The sequence below is a fragment of the Tamandua tetradactyla genome, chromosome 2 (genome assembly GCF_023851605.1).
Source record: "Tamandua tetradactyla isolate mTamTet1 chromosome 2, mTamTet1.pri, whole genome shotgun sequence".
In the NCBI taxonomy this organism is placed as follows: domain Eukaryota; kingdom Metazoa; phylum Chordata; class Mammalia; order Pilosa; family Myrmecophagidae; genus Tamandua; species Tamandua tetradactyla.
Window position 1 is genome coordinate 150,243,572 of NC_135328.1, and position 24,766 is coordinate 150,268,337.

At 42.6% G+C, this 24,766-nt stretch overlaps 1 protein-coding gene and 1 pseudogene across 4 annotated transcripts in view; both read left to right on the top strand.

Annotated features, from left to right (window-relative positions):
• Positions 1-24,766, top strand: part of ZDHHC14 (zDHHC palmitoyltransferase 14) — a 417,907-nt gene that overhangs the window by 302,371 nt on the left and 90,770 nt on the right. The window lies entirely within an intron of this gene.
• On the top strand, positions 8,464-16,791 carry LOC143674059 (BCL2/adenovirus E1B 19 kDa protein-interacting protein 3-like pseudogene; annotated as a pseudogene).

Consider the following 24,766-nt stretch of genomic DNA (forward strand, 5'->3'; position numbering starts at 1 on the left):
TTTTTTTTTTTTCACAGATAATCTATGATAGAGCGCTGAGGGCTTAATGAGACTTGCAAAATGACAAAGAACTTCAAGGAATTGTAGCATCATTGTAATGTAACACACTCTGGAGACTGTGGAGAGAGTCAGAATTTGCTGTGATGCCTACTCATTTCACAGCTGTACAAACACTGCTGATTGCTCATAAAAGATTTTATTCATCAATTTAAGAAGCTCAGAGCTAAATTTACCCACCTGTAGCAATGTATACAAGACCTGATGGCATGTATTTGGGCCATCAACCATATTCCTGGTTTCCTTATAAGCAGTTCACATCCTTTTCAGAAAAGACAAGAGTTTAAATTAAGTCACTTGTGATCAGTAATTTGGTATTATTAGTTCAAATAACAGATGACAGAATTCCAAGTAAATTTCCTGACTTGTTTGACAGTAAAAAAGATGTGTCATTTTTTCCTGGAAACCTTCTCACCTACTCTTATGTCATATTAAAACTGTTCCTAGTTAGTGGTGCACTGTTTCTCTCTGTGTATCCTGACTAGTTCCTGTTCCCTGTAACTTTACTACTGGTACTCGTCTTCTAGGATCCTGGTTATTCCCAGCTCTTCTCCAGTTGCTCTCTCCTCCGTGGAGTCTTCATGCTAGTAGCAGGGGCCACCCTTTTGTTCCATTCACGCAAGTTAGCAGTCCCTTCTCTGACAGTCCCTTTCTCAAACTGCTCTCCCTTCATGAAATCTCTTGTGTTCTGCCACTAAAAGTTTCCTCCAAAAGAATTAAAATTAAGGAAGTGTTTAGAGGTGTTTTTTGAAGCAGTAACCAAAATAAAAATAAACTCCAGAAGATCTCTCATCTTCCAGAATAATTTCCTTCCTAGCCTGTCGTTATAATTTACATGCAAGTAAATTTAAATCCCTTAAAATGGAATACCTGGGACTGGGGAGTCTGTAGTATAGCCAGCTTTCCAGATGATTCTTAGATACAGCTGAGTTTGACAGCCCTAGGAACAGGCTTGCTCTGCCCTGGTTGGTGTTGCACCATCAAGGACAGACCATCTGGATGGGTTGGGAATTACTCATGTCTCAGTGGCCAGCAACCTACAGGGAGCCACATCAGGAAGAGCCACCTTGAAAAATTGATGTCAGTAAAGAGCCACTATTTTTGAGGGTCTTTTGGGAGCCATGCATTCTAAATATTGTTGTTACTCTGTTTTCATCACAACCCTATAGGAAAACAGTGTTTTCCCAAGTTACCAGTGAGGATTCACTCAATAAGGTTCTGTTTCTCCTCCCATTCACCTTAGGGACGGCATTCCTCCAGCTGTCCCAGGTGGACATGTGACCTGGTTGGCCAGCAGGCACTCGGCCACACGCCTGCATGGCAGTGCCAGGCCCAACGGCAGGCCCAGGGCACAGGGTGAAGAACTAGGCCTTGCTGTAGAGTGCTCTGTAAAGCTTCCAATCCAGAAGCATTTATCCCTTGCTGTTATGTGCAAGGAGAGTGCGAAGAAACATATGACACCATCCCTACCCATGAGCAGTTTTCAGCCTAGTTGCAAAAAGTTAACTAATATCTTACGTATTTGACAAGGTTCTTGCACCCAGGATATCTAATCCAATATCAGGATGGTCATTTTCTACCAATTCCCATAAAGGGGACAAATGAGAGAAAAGACTAAAAAAAATTAGATGCTGGCCACCCTCAGAGGCCCTCACAGGCCCATCTAAGAAAAGCAGACTTAACTGAGCCAGCATATGTAAGCTTGGACAAGAAATTAAGATGATCAAATCTCTGCCTTAGGAAGGCTAACCTGATAACCTGAGGATAAAGCGAATTGATGAGATGTATTAGTTAGCTGTTGTCCTATAATGCTGTATGACAGAAATCTTCAAAAGATCTCAGGGGCTTTTAATAGGCTGTTGCATTTATTTTTTGCGCTCATGTGCCTGTGGGCCACATGAGGGTGTTCTGGGAATTTGACCGGGCTTGGTTCCAGGCACTGGTTCGGGACCCAGGCTGAGGGGAAACAGCTACCTCGGCCATGTTCTTCTCATAGTGAATCACAGGATGGAGAGCTGAAATATGCAATATCTCTTAAGGCCACTGCTTCTAGCACATCTATTAACAGCCGATTGGCTAAACAATGCACATGACTGTCCCAAATGTCAGGGGGGCTGGGAAGTATATTCCACCTCAAAAAAGGAGGGAAACAAATATTTGCTGAAAATAATCTAGTCGATCATACGAAGGGAGAATTGAAGACCAAAGACTCATTACTTTCTAAGAAGCAGATATTAGTTCTACAACGAATGCATCTTTTTTTTACCTACTCTGTGCCTTGTGGTAGGTGCCCAGTAATCAGTTGTTAATTGAGTCTCCTGAAATTGAATTGGTTTCCAGCAGTGGGTTTGGGAGTTAGGGAAGCAAAGAATGAAACATAGTTTGCTAGCCCTGGAGTTCCTCTCTGGAAGATATTTATGGATGTATCAGCTGATCCAGCTGCCCTCTGTTGGATGTTAGGCAATAAATGTTTCACAAAATTCCGCCCACTCTTTGTAGGAGTTGGGCAGATCTGAGCTGTTAAAGGCTGGAAACTTTAATAGTGAACAATAACCTGTGTGCTTTCATTCTGAAAGCTTAATACAAGTTTGCACATTTTAACAAAAGAGCTTTGAAAATTACTGGCTTTGTTGGTATAGGGTAAGTTTTATGTTTTTTTAAAAAAAAGGGTTGAAAAGTGTTTTAAATAAAGGACTAATTGAAATGGAAAAATTATGTTTAGAGAGAAAAGGAGGAAGAATTATTTGTTTAAAAATCTAATAATGTACCTGTGCAAATGTAATAATCGTTTTTTAAATTATAGAAGTGATATGAATAGCAATAATTTACACTAAAATAATTCTTTCATTTTTAGAATTCCATCATGTATTTATGTGTGACTTTTCACTTTTGGAACTAGTTCTATGTGTATTATCTCACTTCTCTCAACCAAATTGAGTAGTAGTCAAGGCAGAACATATCACTCCCATTTGATAGATGAGGATCCTGAGATTCAGAGAGGGGAGGGACTTGCCCACAATCAGGCTGCAAGGCTCTGGCAGGTAGAATTGGAAAGTAGCCTCCCACATCCCTGTGGGAAAGTTCCTAAATGCGAACTCCGAGCAAAGAGAAACTCAGCTGGGTCTGAAAGATGTTAATATATGAGAAAGGTAATAATACCTAAGCTAGCTATAATGGCCTAGAGTTATGCACCCCAGAAAAACATTTTCTTAATCTTAATTCATTCCTGTGAGTATGAGAACCCATTGTAAACAGGACGTTTTGAAGATGCTAGTGTTAGTTAAGATATGCCCAAACTGAATGAGGGTAGACCTTAATCCAATATCACTAAAGTTCTTATGAGCAAAGGAAATTGGACATGGAGAGAGAAGCTATGGGGAACAGCCAGAAGCTGGAAGTCAGTGGACCCTGGAGGAGAAAGGAGAAGATGCTGCCACATGCATTGCCATGTGACGGAAAAACCAAGGAACCCCAAAGACTGCTGGCCAGCCAGAAGATACCAACCCCAGGAGGAAGGAAGCCTGCTAGCCTCTGAAACCGTGAGCCAATAAATTCCTTTTGTTAAGCCAACCCATTGCATGGTATTTATTATAGCAGCCGGGAAATGGAAAAAACAGCCTAGGAGTAATGCTATTGTTTATCCGACAATTAGTGTCTGAGTGAGTGAGACTGTGCAGGACATGCAGGGAAAGAGCACAGAGATGAATTACACATGGGCGGCAGCCTTCAAAGCTTAAAAAGATTCTAGAATGAAAAAAGAATGCAAGTATCTGGTATGATCTAGTTGAGCCCATGCAAAGTCATGAGTAAGCTCAACTTTGTAGTTCCTCTACAGGATGATGTGAAGTTAAAAAGACAAGATAGATAGGCTAGATTATAGATAGATAGATAGATAGATAGATAGATAGATAGATAGATAGATAGATAGATAAAAAGATAGATAGATAAGCAGATAGATGATAAAATACTTTATTTTAAATTCTCTCATATATGTATATGAAAATTGTCTTACCCTCTTGAGATTATGCTACCTGAAGTTACTAGTTTCCAGTAGAGTAGGGGCTCTCTTGCTATACTTTGGATTGAACTTTCTCCTCAGGGTTCCGCTGAATCCTTTAAGGTCCCAGTGGAGAGTTTAGTGAGGTGAGCTGCATACTTGGATCAGGAGGTACCAGAAATTTGATGGAACACAGCGACCTGAATGGATGTGAACCCTAAACATGAGGAAAAGTGAAATGACTCCCACCACCTGCCATGACCTGGACAAAGCAAGTTCCCCAAAAGGCTCCCTGGTCAGATCATGATTGTGGTCCAGCTACAGAGGTGCAGCTCCTTCCATGGCTCTGACTCGTCTCCAAGGGCATGGCTGGACAGGAACTCAACACGTTGTATGTGGGGTTTGCTTAGAGAAAAGCTTCCTAATCTGGGCCCCGTGGAGGGAATTCACAAAATCTGCACACTTGAATGGGATGAACAATCACATCTTTATTTTCACTGATTTCTAAATGAAACTTAGTATTTCCTTCAATTATAAATATAGACCACAAACCACATTAGTAGTACCTGTCTTTGATAGAAGCTAGAGATATTTTCCTAAGACATTGCAATCACTTGAGAAACCCAAAATAACATTTGCAGTTAGCACTGTGTGGAAACTGTGGCAGTTGATAAACCCCCTGGTAGACCTGGTTATTTGATCTGTTAATACATAAGCATATATTTTACTATTTTGCAACCTTAATATTTCAAAAATAATATTCCATTATTATTGGTTTGTTTTGTCATCACAGGTACTTTATTTTGTGTATTTAAAAACATTATTCTGGAAAGAGGTTCTCTCTAGCCCCTTTTACCACAGAGAAAAAATTGAAATGAACCCTCAGTGTGGATAAAGAAACTCAAACTTCCCCCCAATATAATACAATATAGTCTTAAATTTGAAACAACGATTATTTCCAACCCCCGCTCAGGTCTTATAACAGTTTGTGTCACATAATGTTCCACTGAAAGTTGGCAAAAATAAGATGGTTTGACAGAGCATATTCTTGGCTCTTAATGAGTTAAAATTTTAAGCTATTATAAAATAGAGTGCCATTTATTGTTTGATAGAACCATCCAGTTTTTTACCAAGTGGTTTGGGCCTGAAAAACCACTGTTTACTATTAGCTGATTTATGGGTTTGTTTTTCAGTCCAATGAACTGAAAAGAGAAAAACACACATGTTTTTTCCATCTTTGATCAGGCTGAAGCTTTGCTGTAGGACAGGAAGTCCAGTGTGCATGCATGAGGGTGTTTTGATACTGTGCTCATCACACTGAATCATCTCCTGCATGGGGAAACAGTGAGCTTCTACCCTAACAATTCTTTAGGGCTGTACAGATGGCTAGAGAAGTGCGTCATTCTTTCACCTCTCTAAGAAATATCTACTGATATGGATGGTTTGTCAACTCTGTGCTAGGTCGGCACTGGGGACCAGTGATCCATGTGTTCCTGCCACAAGGAGCTCATAGCTTCCTGGGGAACATAGATAGATGAACAAGCACTCAGGGTCGAGGGTCCAGTGGGAGCACAGATCGAGATGCCTAACACAGAGGAGGCAGCATCCAATCTGAGGCCTTCTGGATCAGTACTGGTTGGTCAGGCAGAGGGAGGAGAGCAAGAAGGGCAGACCTCAGGGCCTCAAGGAAGTGGCTAAAGTGCAGACCAAAGGTACAAGAGCCAGGCCAAGGAGTCTGACCTTACCCTTAGGGCAAGGGGCAAAAGGGTGACCTCATCAATGTGTGTTTCAGAAGGAGCCCTCTGTCCACACTGCAGGGTGGAAGGTGGACGCTGTCAAGATGGCACCAGGAGGATCACAGGGAGGGGATAAGGGATTGTGCCCAGGTGAGGGTAGTGGCTGGGAGATGGAAAGACATGCATGGACTCCAGAAATATTTCCAAGGAAGACCCAACAGAACTCAGCGCTTCATTAAATTTCATGGAGTTTGGGACAAAGAAGAGTGAGCACTTGATCCTGAGAGGATGGTTATCCCCTATTTTTTAAAGTAATATTTTTAAAGAAAAATAGGGTTCACATATTTTAAGTGAATCATGATATGATGACCTGAGTCTGTAAAGTACATAATACGGTTTAACCTCCTGGAACCCTCTAGCTCTTGCTCCATGATCACCCACCTCTTTTGCCCAGCTCTTTACAGTTTGCAAAGTGATGTTATAAAGAGCATTCTGGGTTTTGGGAGAGTGGGGTGAGTTGTTAGATGCCATCAATGGGGAATCCATTTTCAATTTTTCCCTAAACAATAACTGTCTTTCCCCTCTCCTGGGGTCCCAGAATAAAGAGGAGGTAGGTGGCACTCAGACTGGAAGCAGTGCCCGGAGGAGGAATAGCAACAGAACACCCGAAGGCTGGACCCTGAGCAGGCACTCAAGCCAGCCCAGGGATGACTGAGAACTTTGATTCAAGATGTCAAGGGGAACAGGCCATGGGAGCCCCAAGGTGGATCCATGCTGAGCCTGATTCTATGCTCCTAGACCTTCTGGCTAAAAGTTGCTCCTTGGGGAGGAAGAACTGGGCCTGTAACATCAGAGCATACCTCTGAGAACTTTTGCTGAATCACCATAGTTCTCATCACAGAGGGGACTCCAGACATTTCCAGTAGAGGCCTTTGTTGGCATCAAAGAGACCCAAGGAATGACTCCCTCTACAATTTGTTAGACACAGACAGCTGAACTGGGTAGACTGAGTCCAGAATCTAGAGCCTCCAGTGGGAGTAATCAAATAAACTGCCCATGTCACATGGAGTTTTAATGGGTCTGTCTTTGTCTCAGCTGGTCTCACATGGCACAATCCTGCTGGTCACTGGGATTCTCACAGTGAGAATCTGTGGGATCGGGCTGGAAGATGGAGTTGCATGTTAAGTGAGAAAAGGCAAGACAAAGTAGGCCCAAGGTGGTTTGGGGGGACACCTGGAAAGCAGGTGTCTGCTCTTCAGAGGCCTCTCAGAGTGGCCTTAGTCTCAGACCCTGTACTTGGCAGTCTTGAAGTCCTGGTCTCTTTAAGTCCAAGGACAGAGCCAGTGCTTAGGGACAGACCAGTGCTGACCCAGCTGCCACAGTAAACGTACTAAACCAGAGTACCGAAGAGTTCCTTCCCAGTGAGAGGTGGGATGGTCCCTGTCACAGGGACACCGTTCTCCCATCGGGCAGAGCCAGCCCTTTCCTGCCTAGAGTCAAGCCTCTTGCGCAGCCAACTCATGATAGGAAGGCAATTTAAGGGCTTTCTTTGTACCTGCAGTCAGGATATTCTCATGTAAGGCTGGGAGCCATTTACATGTGCATTTGAAAAACTGCTCTAGTCAACAGCTCTCATAGTTTAAAATAATGCATTTTTAAGGTAAATTCTAAAATATGTATCTGTTGTATTTTGTGCCTATATTTTTAAATCTCGTTTTTGACAAAAGAATGAGACAGCGTGTCTAATACATGTTTTTTGGAAAGAGTACCCAGCAGGAAAGTCTCAACAACAGAATTTCTGGGGCCTCCAAGGTAAATTATCAACCTGTCCTGAGTTAGTGCCAAATGATATTCAACCACAGTGTCAGTGCACATTGCAACAAGCCAGTTTATAATGCACAGCTAACTGTGTGCCTGGTGATTGGAGCTAATCCAGAAGAGGGTGGCCATGGTTTTATTTTTATCTGACTGAGGATGCAAGGATCAAAAAGGGCTCACCTCATTTCTGCCTGTAATTGTCAAACTGCAGCTCAGCTTTAAAAATAATTTTCTTCAATACCCAGACAAACCATAAGCAATTGCTCCATGAAAATCTGTTTCTGTTATCTCACTCTCCCTACATGTGCATCTCTTTTGATCCTCTGTTCCTTTTTATTTGTGCGTAATTCTTGGCTTTGGTGTCTCCTTGGGTGTGTTCTCATCTCTGTGTGCCATGCTCCTTTTTCCCTTCACAAAGTCTATCTGTCTCTCCATTTTATGTCCCTAGCTCAGACCTTTTCTCAGAGCTCCAGACTTGCGTAATTCAGCTGCCTACCTGACATTGGGAGGGCTGAAAAACAATTCAAGTCAACATTCTCCTGCGATCCCAGCTCACCAAATGCCAACACCATTCATCAGTTACACGAGGTGAACGAGGTGAACGCCTGAGTCATATTATCCTCTTCCTCTCCCACATCAGGTTCTGTATGTTTGGCTTAAGGTGGATCCCAGCCTTATCCATTTCTCTCCATTTGCCCTGCCACAGCCAGCTGCAAACCACCATCATCTCTCACCTGGGCCATGCGTAGTCTCCCATGGGGACTCCCACCGTCTACCCGCGCTCCTCATCCAATCCATCCTCTGTACTAAAGCTAGAGTGATCATTTCGAAACAGCACCATAACTCTCTCAACACCTTCAGCACTCTCTCACTGGTTGCGAATAAGATAGAGGGCCAAACCCTCCGAGATCGGCCTGCCCGCCCCTCCAGCCTCAGCCTGCACTGCACTCCTGGATCCTGGGCCCCAGCACACTGGCTCGTCTCAGTTCCTGGAACATTCACCAACCTCTGCTAGCTGCTACTCACTCATCGGGCCCAGAGAAGCCTTTGCCAACTCCAGGGATGGAACTGGCCCTCACTGATATTCCCACAGCTTTCTACACTTGTCCTCTTTGTCTCGAGAGGCCCATATGCTCATCTGATAGGGTCTCTGCTCCTTGGATTTATGCTTCTGGAGGGCAGGCCTGTGTCTGTTTCACCATGCCTGGTATACAGCTGCTCAGTTAGTATTCGTTGCGTAAAGGAAGAAAAGAGGAAGGAAGGAGGGGAAAAAACCCAAATGATATTTCTTCTACTTATCTGCCTTCAACTCTCCATTTTACATTTCTTTCTTAAGATGTGCGTATAGTTTTTGGCTAGCATTAGTGGTTTCAATTGGAAAAAATAAAAGTTTCCTTCCCCCAATCTAAAATAAATAAAATGCATAGCCTCCACCCTCACATCTCCCAGAGGTACAAATTAAAAATTTCAGACTCCTGTGTTGCTGCCCGAGAACCAGAAAGGGTCCTGCTGCCTCTGCAGCTCTAACAGGTGTCCAACGATGTCATCTCATTTAGTTGAGTAACCGCCACCCTTACATAACAACTACAATAAAGATGAACAGCCCTTGCCACCTAGCCAGCCAGCCCCAACAGTTCCCGGGGGGAGTTTCCAGGAAACAGCCACGATGGTTATGATAATGGCGATGGGGAAAATGGAGGGCTTGAGCATGTGCCTTCCTTGTCCTCTATCCACAGAGGACACATGGAGAAGATTCTTTTGGATGCACAACATGAATCAGGACAGAGTAGTTCAAGGGGCAGTTCTCGTTTTGACAGCCCCTCCCCACAAGAAGATGGACAGATTCTGTTTGATGTGGAAATGCACGCCGGCAGGGACCATAACGCTCAGTCAGAAGTAGAAATTGGAAAAGGAGAGAAAGAAGTTGAGGGTTTGACACAAAGTGCACACTGGGTGTCCGACGGATCCAGTGGACCTGAAAACATTCCACCTAGATGTTCTGCCTGAGGCACTCTAAATGTTCTGCTTCTTTAAGCATGAGAAAAGGTGGAGCCATGAAGAAAGGGAGTATTTTCTCTGCAGAATTTCTTAAGGTGTTCTCTCCATCTCTCGTCATTTCTTAGGTTTTTGACTTTGGGACTAGGCATCTATATTGGAAAACGACTGAGCACACCTTCCACCAGCACCCACTGAGGGCCAGCCCCTGGCAATGTGCCTGATCTCTGAAGTGCTGTTATTGTCAAATTAGTTTATTTGAACCTGAGACTATTGTAAGAATGACCCAATCTACTGCCCTATGTTTACATAGCCAAGGTCCAGTAACTCTTGAAATCCAGTATTTTATTCTAACTCTGTTGAGGCATTTTACCAACCTTATTCCCTTTTTGGCCTGTAAGACATGTTGGAATTTCCTAGCAGAGTTTAATATCGTTTAGAAATTTGCAAGGGCTTCTTTTCTGCAGATGTCATCAGCAGATTATAATTTTGGCAACAATGCTTTAATCTCCATTTATTACCACCAGAGCTAGACTGGCATCATTCATGGTATAAGTTTTATTCTTGCGAGAGAACTACCATCTCTCCCTTAAAATGCGATGAAGTTAGCAAATGATTCAAAAGCTTTGTTTTTGTTTTTTAAGACAAAGCAAACTTTCCTAAGCTTGAATTTAATAGTTATTTAAAAAGAACACAAAAGCAAATGAATGAAGAAAAAAAAAACAAGACACAAGGAAAGAAAATATCCTGGGCAATAAACTATTATTTAAAAAAAAGTTCAGACTCCAAGAAAAAAGATAAACATTTTTAAAATTAAGCTTGATCAGGAGCTTATAATCCAAATATAGTTCTGGGAGGAAGAAAATGACATGAATGAAAACCTAATAATGTATTTAGACCTATTACAGAATCAATTTATATACAGTTTCACTCAACAAATATTTGAGGACCTCTCATGTGCCAGGTACAAATTTGCAAAAAGCAGTAGTTTTCAAATCTTTCCTCTTTTTTTTTTTTAATTACAGTTCATAGTAAGGAATATATTTTACATTGGGATTCAATGCACACAAATTTACGGGTAAAATTTTCATGAAACAGTACTTACTTTACCATGTGAAATGTGTTCTATTCTGTTCTTTCCATTCTATTTTTTCTATTCTATTCTTTGTGTTCTATTTATTCTTTCTGTCCCCTTTTTTTAAAAGAGGAATTTTTAAGAGAATTAACTTAATTAATTTTCATGACCCACTACTTGATCACAGCCCGTGGTTTGAAAAGCCCTGGAATAGGATGTGGTCCCTTCCCATAGCGTCCATTGTGTGGTGGGCAGAGGATCCATCAGATGCAGAGGTGAGCATGGGGAACCAGCCTCATGTGGAGCTGAGATTTTAAGGTGTCTGCCTTCATGACTTGTGCTTGGCACGTGAACAGGCCATTCAGAAGGTAGGCACGTGCCTACCTGCCTTCTTGGAACTACTCAGTTTTAAATTAGTCGTTAAATAGCTTCCATTTCAGTTAACTAAACCATCCTTAACCCAGGCTCTAAGAACAGGCTTCAGGAAGTTATATGCAAAATGCTGTGCATGAGTGTTAGTTGGAGGAGGCCAGAGTTTTCAGCAGTTTTCGAAGCTTTAGGGAATGAAAAAGGGTAAGGAACCACTGCACTAGAGGTTAAAAAACAAAGTTTTGCACATTTGTAGAAAACAATAGATGAAAGGGTAGACACTCTTAGCACTTCCTGACTCTTCCTATTCTGTGCCTCCATCAAAGCCTTTTCCATTTATTTCCCTCTTCCCCTCACATCTGCACCCTGCCAGCCTAACCAGGCTGAAAAACAAGCCCCCGCTCTGAAAGCTTCTCTCCCCGCTGCTCACCAGGTTATCTGAGGTTGGAAGCTCCAGCAAGTATCACCCATCCTTTCATTCCTCCAGGAGTGTGGAAAGTTTGCCCACTTCCCCCAAGGCTTTTCATATGAAATGGATGTCAGCTGCTGTTCAGTTTAACTCCCGGTGAATCTCAGCTTCCCCACTATACTTTGTTCTCAGAAGCCCTCTGTAGATCCTTACCAGCATCACGTTCCCAAGTTAAAAAACACATGGTGGCTCCCACCTCGGGCCTCCTGAGCCTATGACCTGTGCAGGTGCAGTAGACCACAGCTCGAGGAGATGCTCTACTCTTGACATCTTGAAATTCTGAATAGTTTTTGGACAAGGGGCCCCATATTTTCTTTTTGCACTGGGCTCCGCAAATTATATTGCCAGCCCTGACTGTTAGGTGGAAACTTGGCCTGCTATTTTGGGTGCCTTTCTTTCAAAAAGTAATTAAACCTGCTGACTAGAGGATGGGCGAGGTGACCCAGTGAAGTGCCACATGCTTTATGTCAACAATAATGCATTGCCTTTAGAGTCTAAGAAGTCTGTGCTGGCCCATGTCTGCTGCACAGCATGGTTTGGGAGCACTTGGTAGTTTCTGAGTGCTTTTAGAGCCACCAATTAGTTTTGGGCCTAACCTGGGACTGTGAGAGCACCAGTCCCAGTAAGCTCTTTGTTTATAGTTTCTACTGCTGAGGGATGCCAACACTTTCTAATTTTGTGTAGGGTAGACAGGATTGACCTCAATTTTTTGAGAAATTGTGTTTGGCCGTAGGATTGTAGTATTTGGAATGGAAAGCCCCTTTTACGGCATATCTGACTTGCTGAGGCCCGGAAGCCAGCCTAGGTTACATCACTAACTAGCCTAGAGGCCAGGACCTGAATTCAGTCCTCTAACTTACTGTCCAGTGTCCTTTCAACAGCAGGTCAATGCCAAACATGCAAGGAACTTGGAACTTAGAACAACTTAGAATAATTATAGTAAGCATTTACTAGCTGACTGTAAATATACACAAACATATAAATATATATATATACTTTTTGCTGTTGTAAGCAGTGGGATTTTTTTATTTTTATTTTTAAATGTTTTTATTGTTAAATATAACATATGTACAAAGAAAAGAAAGAAAAGGCAATGATTTTCAAAGTACACTTCAATAAGTAGATACAGAACAGATTTCAAAGTTTGTTGTGGTTTACCATTCTGCTATTTCAGATATTTCTTTCTAGCCGCTCTGAAACACTGGAGGCTAGAAGAAATTGTTTTTCTTTTTGTGTATATAACATATGTACTAAAAAACAATAAATTTCAAGGCGCATCACAACAATTAGTTGTAGAACAGATTTCAGAGTTAGGTATGGTTACAGTTCCACCATTTTAGATTTTTACTTGTAGCTGCTCTAAGGTACTGGAGACTAAAAGAAATACCAATATAATGATTCGACAATCATACTCATCTGTTAAACCCTACCTTCTCTGTATATAACTTCACCATTACCTTTGATCTTTCTTTCCCACTCTTTAGGGTTATTTGAGCTATACCCATTCTAGCTTTTTCATGTTAGAAGGACCTGTTGATAATATGGGATGGAGGATGGAAGTAGTTGATGTTCTGGAGAGCCTGGCCCCTGTGCATTTCAGGACTTATTTGGTCCAGGGACTCATCTGGAGGTTGTAGGTTTCTGGAAAGTTACCCTAGTGCATGGAACCTTTGTAGATTCTTATATAATGCTCTAAGTATTCTTTAGGATTGGCAAGATTGGTTTTTGGTTGGGATTTGGCAAGTTATGATAGGTAACAAGGTCTAGCTGAAGCTTGCATGAGTGACCTCCAGAGTAGCCACTCAGCTCTATTTGAACTCTCTCAGCCACTGATACCTTATTTATTACACTGCTTTCCCCACTTCTGCTTAGGATGGCATTGTTGATCCCATGGTGCCAGGGCCAGTTTCATTCCTGGGAGTCATCCCCCATGCCACCAGAGAGATTTTCATCCCTGGATGTCATGCCCTACTGTAGTGGTGAGAGCAATGATTTCACTTGCAGAGTTGGGCTTAGAGAGAGTGAGGCCATATCTGAGCAACAAAAGAAGCCCTCTGGAAGTAACTCTTAGGCATAGCTATAGGTAGGCTAAACTTCTCAGCTATATAGATAAGCTTCACAAGAGCAAGTCTCAAGATCAAGGGCTTGGCCTATTGATTTGGTGTCCCTAATGTTTCACACAGTGTCTGAGGTTTCCCTCGTGGTAAGGTTTAATAGTTCCATATTTTTTCTCCCATCCCTGAAGGAATTTTGCCAATACTTTTTGATTATCTGCTTATATACTCTGGGATATATCCAGGCGTTGCATTAAGCCATACAGGATTAAAGGCCCTCATTCTTATTCTGGGCTCCCTGTGTTTGGATTGTTTAAATGATCTATCCAGACAAGATTGAGTTAGATTATATGATACAGAAAATTTAGGTTCTAGACAAAATAAAACTTTCTTCCTTTGGTCTCAAAGATTAGATGAGGTTCTAAAATATAGACAGTGTCTTTTGGGTAAAACATTATTCCAAATTACCTTAATATATTCTGAATTACCTTAATCCGCAGCAGACCATTTTAGAAAATGGAATATAGTGAAGAAACTCAATATATAAGACAATATAGGTCTAGCTGCTCTAAGAGTAGGGAAGTAAAGGTGAGAGATTGGAGGCAGTGGCGGGAAACTTCCCCACACCTGAGGAGCTCAGTTTGTAATCCAGGCTTTGAACAGATAGCTACTACCATCTTATTAGTACTGAGGGTCCCTCTGGCAACAGGGTAGAAGACAGACTGGGGGTGGGGGGATTGATACACTGTAATGAATAGTGTTTGGAGGCAGGGGAAGGAAGATAGCAGGAAATATAATCAGTAGGAAATACAATTACCAACTCCAGTTGACCATCTGGATGTGAGAGGGGAGAGTGATGGGTTGAGCTGGAGGGGAAAAGGGAACACTGTTCTTCCTGTCTAATTAAAATGCACTATTTATCTCAAATTTGGGAATCGTGGGATTTCCTCCTAGATCATAACTGGCCAAGACACTTTTTAAAAGAATCTCACTTATATTCACTTTCTTACTTTTCCTTTTAAAATCTATTTATATTGTGAACTAAATATAACCCTCTCCTACCTTCTCCCTCATACTTTCTAGCAACTATTTCTCTTCGCCTCTCTGGGAAGGCCTTTTCTCTCTTTTCTTAACACCTTCATAATTTTCTTTGGTTCTAAAAGGCAGGTCTTACTCATGGTATAACCTGCTTCAAAAGGTTTGTATCTTCAAAACCTTTTTGTCTCCTGAAGACAAAATTTCTCCAAAATTGGGAACCAGAGTTGGAAAATTAAACCTAGAAGATTTAAAGGGGCAGAAGTTGACAGAATTACCCGTTTGGGGAGTGGAAGGGCCCTTAGCTGTCCATTAGTCAATTTCCCTCTTTTCAGACCCAAATAAACTCAATGACAGATCAGGAGTGGCAGGGCCAGGACAGGGGCGAATGGGGCATGTGTGTTCAGGCTCTTGGATGTTTAACCACATCGCTGTCCGCAGCTGTATGTTAAATTGTAGCGTAGAGGTTAGTGGAGCATTAAGGTGTTTTCATTTTATTTTTTTTTAACAAATGCAGAATCTTAATTTATAATACATTGGCAAGGACTCAAGTACAGAAGTCTCCATACAGGCACTGTTAAAACGCAGTCATTTTTGCTATAATTTTCTAACTCAAAGGGGTCTTGGATATAATCTAATCCAAACTTTCACGTGTGAGGAAACAAAGTTCCCCGGTAGACATGATGCATTCATACTTTGAGGTGACAGGATTAGCTCGTGTGATTTCTTGATTTTGTTTCTCCATAAAAGTAAGCAGATAGAAGTGCTTATTTTCAGAGCAAAAAGAGCTGAGAAGAGAGGATGAAGAAACCTTCTGCCCTGACACTCTCCTTTACCCCCAGACAACCCTCAAACCCCACATAAGGAGTTACTGCTTCTGATACTCATTTTGCTGAGAATGAGGTCATCCTTCACCCATTCACAGACTCATGATCCAAGGTAGCTTTCTCCAGACACAGGCTGCAGAGGATGGAATCCTGAACCAGGAGGAGCACAGGGAGCACCAAAGAGGATAGAAGCCTGAAGCAGGTGGAGCACAGGGAGCACCACAGAGGATAGAAATCTGAAATAGGAGGAGCACAGGGAGCATCACAGAGGATAGAATCCTGTACCTGGAGGAGCACAGGGAGCACCACAGAGGATAGAATCCTGTACCTGGAGGAGCACAGGGAGCACCACAGAGGATAGAATCCTGAACCAGCAGGAGCACAGAGAGCACTGCAAAGGACAGAATCGTGAACCAGAAGGAGCATAGGGAGCGTGATGAAACGCCAGTCCCTGAAGAACCCATCCTGCGCTCCCTTCTCTGAGGATGTATTGTGCCTATCATGTTCTATGACCCCTTTCAGCACCAGATCTGAAATGGGCTCATCCAGGAGGGGAGGCCAGGTCGTCAGGACCCTCCCAGCACCATGACCAGTGGCATCAGCAGCAGTAACAGTTAAGGGTTCAACTTCTAGAATCAGAAAGATCCGGTTCACATACTAGCTCCAACATTTGTAGTTTCCTTGCCTGTAAAATGGGAATCATAGCATCAACCTCACTAGGCCTCATGAGAGTTAAATGATACAGTTCAAGGAAAGCACAGTGCCTGAAACACATTTAGGACTTCATAAAAGATTAGATAAAAGCAGGAGGAGGGTGAGGAGTACTCATGAGGTTGCTTTTCAGAAATCAGATCAGTCATTGAACCCATTAGCCACAGAGCTATTAGAACTTAGATTTTACCCAAAAAATTGAAGCATCATGGATTTTTGAGTGTCTGAGAACTTGGTTGTCTAATACTTTAGTTAGCTGAATATTTATAAAAGTTACTATTGCATAATTTAACGAATTATGCTGGGGTCCTAAGGCCAGGTGAGAATAGTGTTAAAAATCACACGCAAAAAGGGTAGTTTAGTGGTAGAATCTCACCTGCCATCCAGGAGACCCAGATTCGATTCCCAGCCCATGCACTTCCCAGATACAAACAGCAAACAAAAGAAAGAAAAAGACCCAACCAAACAAAAATACAACAAATGGTGCTGCAAAAATGGAATACTCACATGGAAAAAGAATGACATCTGACCCCCACCAGATAGCATACAAAAAAAAAAAAATCACACACAAAAAATCCCTCATAATGCAATTTTTTCTAATTCTGTAGGTTAAAAATAAAAGTCCTAAATTTTTAAGAAAAAATTATTATCCACTTCATTCTTTTCAAAAAACATTTCACTGACTTGAAATGTAATTACCTTAATTACATTTAAATGAGAAGTTTTACATTTCAGTGACAGTTGTACATCCATTATTTCACAAGATTCTCAAGAGACTCTGGAAGAGAGGCCGGGATTGTTGGTATCCCTGCTGAGTGGGGTGCAGTCTGCCTGCGAGTCCCAGCACCATCCCAGGGGAAATGCAGATTCCGGCCACAGGTGGGGGTGGCGGGTAGGCAGTGTATAGTGCCCGTGATTTGTATTTATCTTCGAATCCCACTTCCAGGGCCTATATTGGAGCCTGATTTCTGGGAGATATCAGGTCACCATTTTTTCAAATGTTACTCTTTTTTCTGGCAACCTTTGAACACTTAGTTTGCAAATATTTTCCCCTCAGTATTTCAGTGGATTTTTCTGTATCTGTCCAATATTCTCCTTACTTTTATAGCCTCTTTCTCACGTTTATTCTCTTTCAGATAGTCAATCTTCCTTGAATCAGAGAAGACACAGGCAGGCAGTGCTGATAAAAGCCCTAGTGCTGACTCAGCCCTTACAACCTCCAGCATTTCCATTTCCTCCTCTCTCAGCTGCGTGCTCACCTGTAAAAGTGGAGAATAGCCCCTACCTCCTGGCTGTTGTAAGCCTTAAATGCATCTAAGCGCCTGGGGTATAATGGGCGCTCCATAAATGGTGGCTTTAATCATCATGAATAATGTTATTTTCATCATCATTTAAAGTTTTAGGTTAAAATAGGACCATGACTTCTTTTCCTATGGTATGTGGCCACTGGCCATTGTAATGAAAACTTCTTTCCCCTCAGAATCTGGGTGGGTTTTTTTTTTGTTTTTTTTTTTTACTTTTTAAAATTGTTCCCACCAACTTGAGTTCCTTACTTAGCTTCTGGGTCTCCCAGTTGCTCCACTCCCCCTGCCCCGGATCTTTTAATAAATCCACATTTGCCTCCCACCATTCGCAAACTGGGCCAGGAAGCCACTTTCTCCCTGAACTGATGCACACAAACAGCTCTTCAGTCTGTTCCAGCTAGTCCATGTCTCCCAGCCACCAGCCTTCTCTGAAGGTGTTCACACGTCGCAGACCACTGCTTTTTTCCTGTGGTTGGCAGACCCGAAAGCTTGTCTTCTGCCAGCAGAAGACTCTACCCGGCAACCAAGAGTAGCAACTGCCTGTGAACCTACTAAAGGCAATTAGGGGATTTTTTTTTCTCTTAATGCATATTTAGATAGGAGCCAGGGCTACAAGATGACTGAAAACGAACCCTGACCCCAAGGAGTCATGTGGCAGACAAAGAAGAAAACTAATCCAGAATCTTTGCAGACAGTGTGATAATGGAGGGGTGTGAAGGGCACCTGGCTAGCTAGCTTGGGTTCAGATCTCATTGTTTTAGAGAACTTTCTGGTCTGTAAACCTCCTAGGGTGACTAAACCCCCCAACTCCCTACCTCCTTCAAAAGCAGTGGCTTCTCTGTCCCATGCACTCAAATGTGCATTCCTTGAGACACTGGGGTTTCAAAGAGAGAAAGACTTTATTGCTAGGTGTGAAGCAGGAAATCAGGCCACCTATTGGCCTAAAAATCTGTCTCCCCAAAGTGCAGTAACTCTAATAGTTTTATAGCATCAAAACATGGGGCAGGTTTTAGGATAATAATAGCAACCGCTTGAGATGATGAGGTTAGAGATGATTTAATTATTGAGCATGTGCAGATTGAGTACGTGACGCTACTGCACATGCCAAGTGGGCAAGTTTTGGTTAGATCCAGCTCCATCTAGCACAATAGTCTTGGAATTGGGGTGTGTTAGTGCTGAGCTGGCTCAAGGCCCTTCATTAATAAACTTTAGTGGCTGTCTTTGGTGATCATAAAACTCAAAAGTTGAAAAACAGTGTAAAGGGGTACAAATGGGGATCAGTCACAAGGATTTTACTATCATACGATAAAGGCTGTATAGTTTTACAGTCATTATCAGAGATCAAGGTAGCTGGGTTACAGTTCAGAAATTTCAGGTATTTCCCTCCGGCTATTCTAATACTTGAAAGTAAAACAAAATGTCTATCTAATGATTCAGTAATCATAATCATTTGTTAAATCCTAACTTCTCAGTTACACAATCCCCTTCCCCTAAGGCTCTGTCTGGGTAACTGCAAAGCTTGAGCACAAGCCCACGACAACCCTCATTTGGGAAACAGACCCTCATCCTATTTAAAGGAACCCTCCAGAGCTGTTGCATAAGACCACTCCCTTCTGGCAGGCTCTGAACTTTATAATCAAGGAATGTGGCCTTAATGCCAAAATGTTTTTTTAAACAACTTCGCCTCATACCCACACCCACACCCATCCCTGCCACCCCAAGTACACAGTACACCCATCCAGTTTTTACACAAACTCACCTCTAAGAATAGTTGTTTGAAATGGCTCCAATGATGCCTTGCCAACTGCGGGTGCCCCTCTCCTCCTCTAGATGTTCCCCCCACCCTTGCCAGTGGCTGGTGCACTAAGTCCCCCTGGAAGCCGCAGCATGTGTCAGCTGTAGCCAGCTCGCATTTGCTGCCCAGCATGGCTTGTGCCTGATTCCATGTCTATGCTGCTGTCCCGGACACAGAGGATAACACAAGCCCTTTCTACTCCTCTCTCAACAAGACTCCCTCAGACAGTGCTTTCGCTTCTTGCCACTACTTTAAGCTGGAGCAAGCAAATTCAAAGCGTGTCAGACGCCCCGGTGTGACGGCCCCTACATGACACCCCAACCCCATGTAACAACCCCACCCTGCATGACAGCTCCCTGTGTGACAGCCCCACCATGTCTCCTAGCTCCATTTCTATCCTTGACCCGTAAAGGGGGAATGTTGTCTGTTACCAACAAAGCAAGAGAACAGTCTGAGTTAGAAGCTAAATTGGCTTTTCCTCTACCAGGAGTCCATTCTTTGGGTCTGAAGAATACTTTGGAACCTGAAAATAATGCGTCCTCACCAAATAAGGAACTATCGAAACACAAAGTCTTGCTTAGTTGTTGCTCTCCTCCTTCTTAGTATTCCTAGCACTTGAAGCAATGCTGGGGTCATGGAAAGTGCTCAGCAAAGGTGGTGTTTCATGGTAAAGAGCTCAGGTTCTAGTGTGGCCCCAAGCCCAGCTTTGCTACTTGTTAGCTCTGCATCCTTACGAATGACTTACTCCCACAGATGTCCTTTTGGTGGTATGAGGATTTTTTCATTCATTTGACAAATATTTATTAAAGGCTTAGAGTAGAGTTGGCAGACAAACGCAAGTCAAAAATAAATAAGATGATTTCAGATAAAGCTGGAGGCAGAGCTGACAGGGTTTGCTGATGGGTCGGACAGAACGAGGTCAGAAACGATGGCTGGGTTTCTGGGCTGAGCAGCTGGCCGGATGGGGAGTCGGAGGAGGACATGTTTGGGGAGAGAGAAGGGCAGTTCTCCTCCCACAAGGCAAGTTCAAGATGTCAGACAAGCACTTCACATTGATGCGGGTGCTAAAGGCAGGAGACATTTTGCCTCACTGGAGAGTAGTTGGCATTTTACTCTTTTTTTGGTGGTGCGGGGAGGTGTGCACGGTCCTGGAATCGAACCCAGGTGTCCCGCGTGGAAGGCGAGCGTGCTACCACTGCACCACCCGTGCGCCCTGCAGTTGACATTTAAAGCCTTGGGATAAAGGGAGACGCCCTGGTGAGCAAGTGCATGGGGAAGAGCAGCATCCGGGCCACGGCTGGGGGCACCCGTCCTCAGAAGTCAGCACAGCGAGGAGGACCCGGGAGCAGGGGTGAGCTGGGAAGGGATTACAAGGGTCATGGAGCAAGATGGTGACTCGATGGGTGACCCATGGACCCTGCAGCTTCCTCATTCCTCAAAGATGGCCATGGAAGCCCCTCGTCTCTTTTACCAGTATTTATTCAATAAACACAAAGGAGGAGGACATGACGAAAAATTAAATGAAAGAATTTTCATTTTCATTGGCCAAGAAAAACTCCTAATCAGATCAATTTCCAAATAGAAACTGCACTCAGCTATGGGCTGCTGGGGAACCAGGCACCCCATTACCAAGATGTCACTGGCTTCCCAAGAAGCTCCCAGACTTCCTGACCAGTGGTTTGCACATTGCCTGTGGCTTCTTTCATTGTAGTTGTGCTGCCTCCCTCAGTAAAGTTCAGCCTCACAACTTAGGTATGTTTAAACTCTCTCAGCTGAAAGTAAAACGGCTGCCTGTCTGCGTGGAAATGATCTGCAGTAGGCTTGCAGTGCCTTTTCCTGCAGATGAAGATGTCTCACCATGCAAGGAATGCTCCCAAGTCATCTTTTCTTCTTTGCTGAGAGCTGACTTTCCTTCAGTTCAGATGCTCAATCTGCCACCTTTGTGCATTTGGAGAGCAGCTCTCACAATTGAAATCACAGATTCCAGCCTAACATGCTCCCCCCGCCCCCAACTTCTACTTCTTTTTCTTCTTCCCTATAGTCATATGTATAGAAGAAAAAGTTTCTTGAAATAGCAGTCTCAAAGTCTTGGGAAACTCTGACGGCCTAGGAGTGTTTCCCTCTCTTTTCACATCTCTTAACGCAGCCCTCTCCATTGGCTACACTCTGTCCATGGACCGTATGGAAGGAAGACTTGCCCCGCTTGGGTTGTGTGTCTGCAAGGGTTGGTATTCCCTGGTTTGTGGTGGGCAGCACCTGTTAACAGAATAGCTTACAGGACTCCACCTGGAGGTGTCTCTTTCATTTGTGCATCAGCATCTCCTAGACCAGCAGGTTGTCGCTCTGAGCTTTCCTCCGGACCCTCGGCTCAGACCAGTTGCTTCCTTGTTAATGTCCCTGCAGAGAGCAGTCAGTCTCTCACAGTTCCTCTGCCATCACCTCCTACAGTTTTCTCATGCCCTTTACAAAGAAACATGCTTGTGTGATACGTTAAAAACAGAGATATGTGACCAGCTGGGTGAAATTGACTCGCTTGTGTAACTTTATAATGTTTTATTTATATAATCACGCCTCATATGGCCCTCTCTGTATGCTTTGAAAGAACATATAGATAGATAATATATGGGGATCATGTAGCAACAAAGCTTGGAAAAGCGCCCAAGTAAAAAGCTGTGTTGTACACCTCGCATTTTCCTCCCGGTCCATGAGGCAGGGGAGGCCAGCTGGGAGTGGGTATATAGGAATAAGACAAACGGACTCTGAATCTGTTCCAAATAGATCAGCCCAGTGGCACAGGAAGGAGAAAAGCTTTGCCCCTACTTGCAAGGGGAAAGACAGATCACAAGCACGTTACAGATTTCTTGTGGAATCCTCAAGGTGAGAGGACTTGGGCTTGTATGTCGGGTGCATGGGATAATGGTATGACAGTGCCCGTGGCTGACACAGTGCTAGAAAGAGCCTGGTGCCACGGAGAGACAGGATCAGCACAGAAAAGCCTGGCCTCCAGTCGGGTTCATGGGCTCTGTGGCCCTTCGTAAGCACTCTTCCCTCTCTAAGCTTCCATTGCCTCATCTGTAAAAATTGGACCAGCACCATCACTTCCCTACTGTTTTGAGGCCAAATGTATTAAAGAACCTACTTCTTTTGACAACTATAAGGCATTGTGTACATTTTTAAAATACTACTCCAGACATTACCTAATTTACCACCATAACTCTATGAAGCATCTCTATTTTGCAGTTGGGGATGCCAAGAATTGTGTTTAGTAGACCTAGGGGAGTCCATTGCCATGAGATCAGAGCTCACTTACAAATTTATCAGTCTCTGGAAACAGCCAAAATGTTCATCAACAGACGAGTGGCTAAACAAACTGTGGTATAGACATACGATGGAATATTATGCAGCCGTAAGACAGAATAAAGTGATGAAGTATGTAACAACATGGATGGACCTTAAGGACATTATGCTGAGTGAGATTAGCCAAAAACAAAAGGACGAATACTGTATGGTCTCACTGATATGAACTGACATTAGTGAATAAACTTGGAATGTTTCTTTGGTAACAGAGACCATCAGGAGATAGAAATAGGGAAGATATTGAGTGATTAGAGCTGAAGGGATACAGATTGTGCAACAGGACTGAATATAAAAACTCAGAAATGGACAGCACAATACTACCTAACTGTAATACAATTATGTTAAAACACTGAATGAATCTGAATGTGAGAATGATAGAGGGAGGAGGGCTGGGGGCACAAATGAAATCAGAAAGATAGATGATTAAGATTGGGATGGTATAATGTAGGAATGCCTAGAGTGTATAATAATAGTGACTGTACAAATTTTAAAAATGTTTGTGCATGAGGAAGAACAAAGGAATGTCATTACTGCAGGGTGCTGAAAATAGATGGTAATTAATATTTTAAAATTTCAACTTAGGTGTGAGACGAAAGCAAAAACTGTTTATTTGGTACAAAATTTATATTTTGACTAGTGTATTTCCTAATATAACTTATGTAATTATATTAAACACCATAAGTACATGGAACCTTGGTTAGGACATGAGATTTTGTTGGTTGTCCAGAGGGATGCCCTGATGAATCCCAGAGTGATTTGATCAGTGGGTGGAAAAGTATTTACGAAGTCCCCTTCAGGGAATGGTGAGAACAGGGGAGAATTCAACCTCCCCAAGTTGAATTCTTGATATTCTCACAAGCAGTGTGGACAACCAAAGCTATAGGCTGAGCCCCCATGATCAGTGAAAGGGAGGGGTAAGGTGTATAGTATGTATAATTTGTTCATATGAAACTTAACCCCACAAAGGATAGGTCAAGCCTACTTAAAATTAGGCCTAAGAGTCACCCCCAAGAGAGCCTCTTTTGTTGCTCAGATGTGGCCTCTCTCTCCAGCCAACACAACAAGCAAACTCACCACCCTCCCCCTGTCTATGTGGGACATGACTCCCAGGCAATGTGGGACAGAAATCCTAGAATGAGCTGAGACTCAGCATCAAGGGATTGAGTAAAACCCTAGAATGAGCTGAGACTCAGCATCAAGGGATTGAGAAAACCTTCTTGACCAAAAGGGGGAAGAGTGAAATAAGGCAAAGTGTCAATGGCTGAGAAATTCCAAACAGAGTCGAGAGGTTATCCTGGAGGTTATTCTTATGCATTAAGTAGATATCACCTTGTTATTCAAGATGTAATGGAGAGGCTGGAGGGAACTGCCTGAAAATGTAGAGCTGTGTTCTAGTAGCCATGTTTCTTGATGATGATTGTATGATATAGCTTTCATAATGTGACTGTGTGATTGTGAAGACCTTGTGTCTGATGCTCCTTTTATCTACCTTGTCAATAGACAAGTAGAACATATGGAGTAAAAACAAATAATCCGGGGAACAAATGTTAAAATAAATTTAGTTTAAATGCTAGTGATCAATGAAAGGGAGGGGTAAGGTGTATGGTATGTATAATTTTTTTTTCTGTTTTCATTTTATTTCTTTTTCTGTTGTCTTTTTATTTCTTTTTCTGAATTGATGCAGATGTTCTAAGAAATGATCATGATGATGAATATGCAACTATGTGATAATATTGTAAATTACTGATTATATATGTTGTATGGAACGATCATATGTTAAGAATAGTCTGTTTCTTGTCATATTTTGTTTAGAAATTTAAAAATATAGTCAGAAAATTTTTTTATTGGTTATTGACAAAAGAAATGGTCAGAGTATGGAAGAGTATGGACCTTTCATCTTTAAATTCAGATGTGGAATGGTAAAATCGTACTGTAGTTTTATGAGAAATTATATAGAGAGAATTCTCCATAAGTCTCTTGTTTTACTATATGTCTTCTGATTAGACACATTGATCAGAAAATTGACAGTTTTTGTTCTGTACTCTCTTGTTAGTATGTTTGCATAGCAGACAGTTTTTATGACAGATATAGTGTCTCCCCCTGGGACAGAGCACAGATTTCTTTCCTGTCCAGGATAGTAAAGATAATGTCTCTCCAAAGAAAAAAA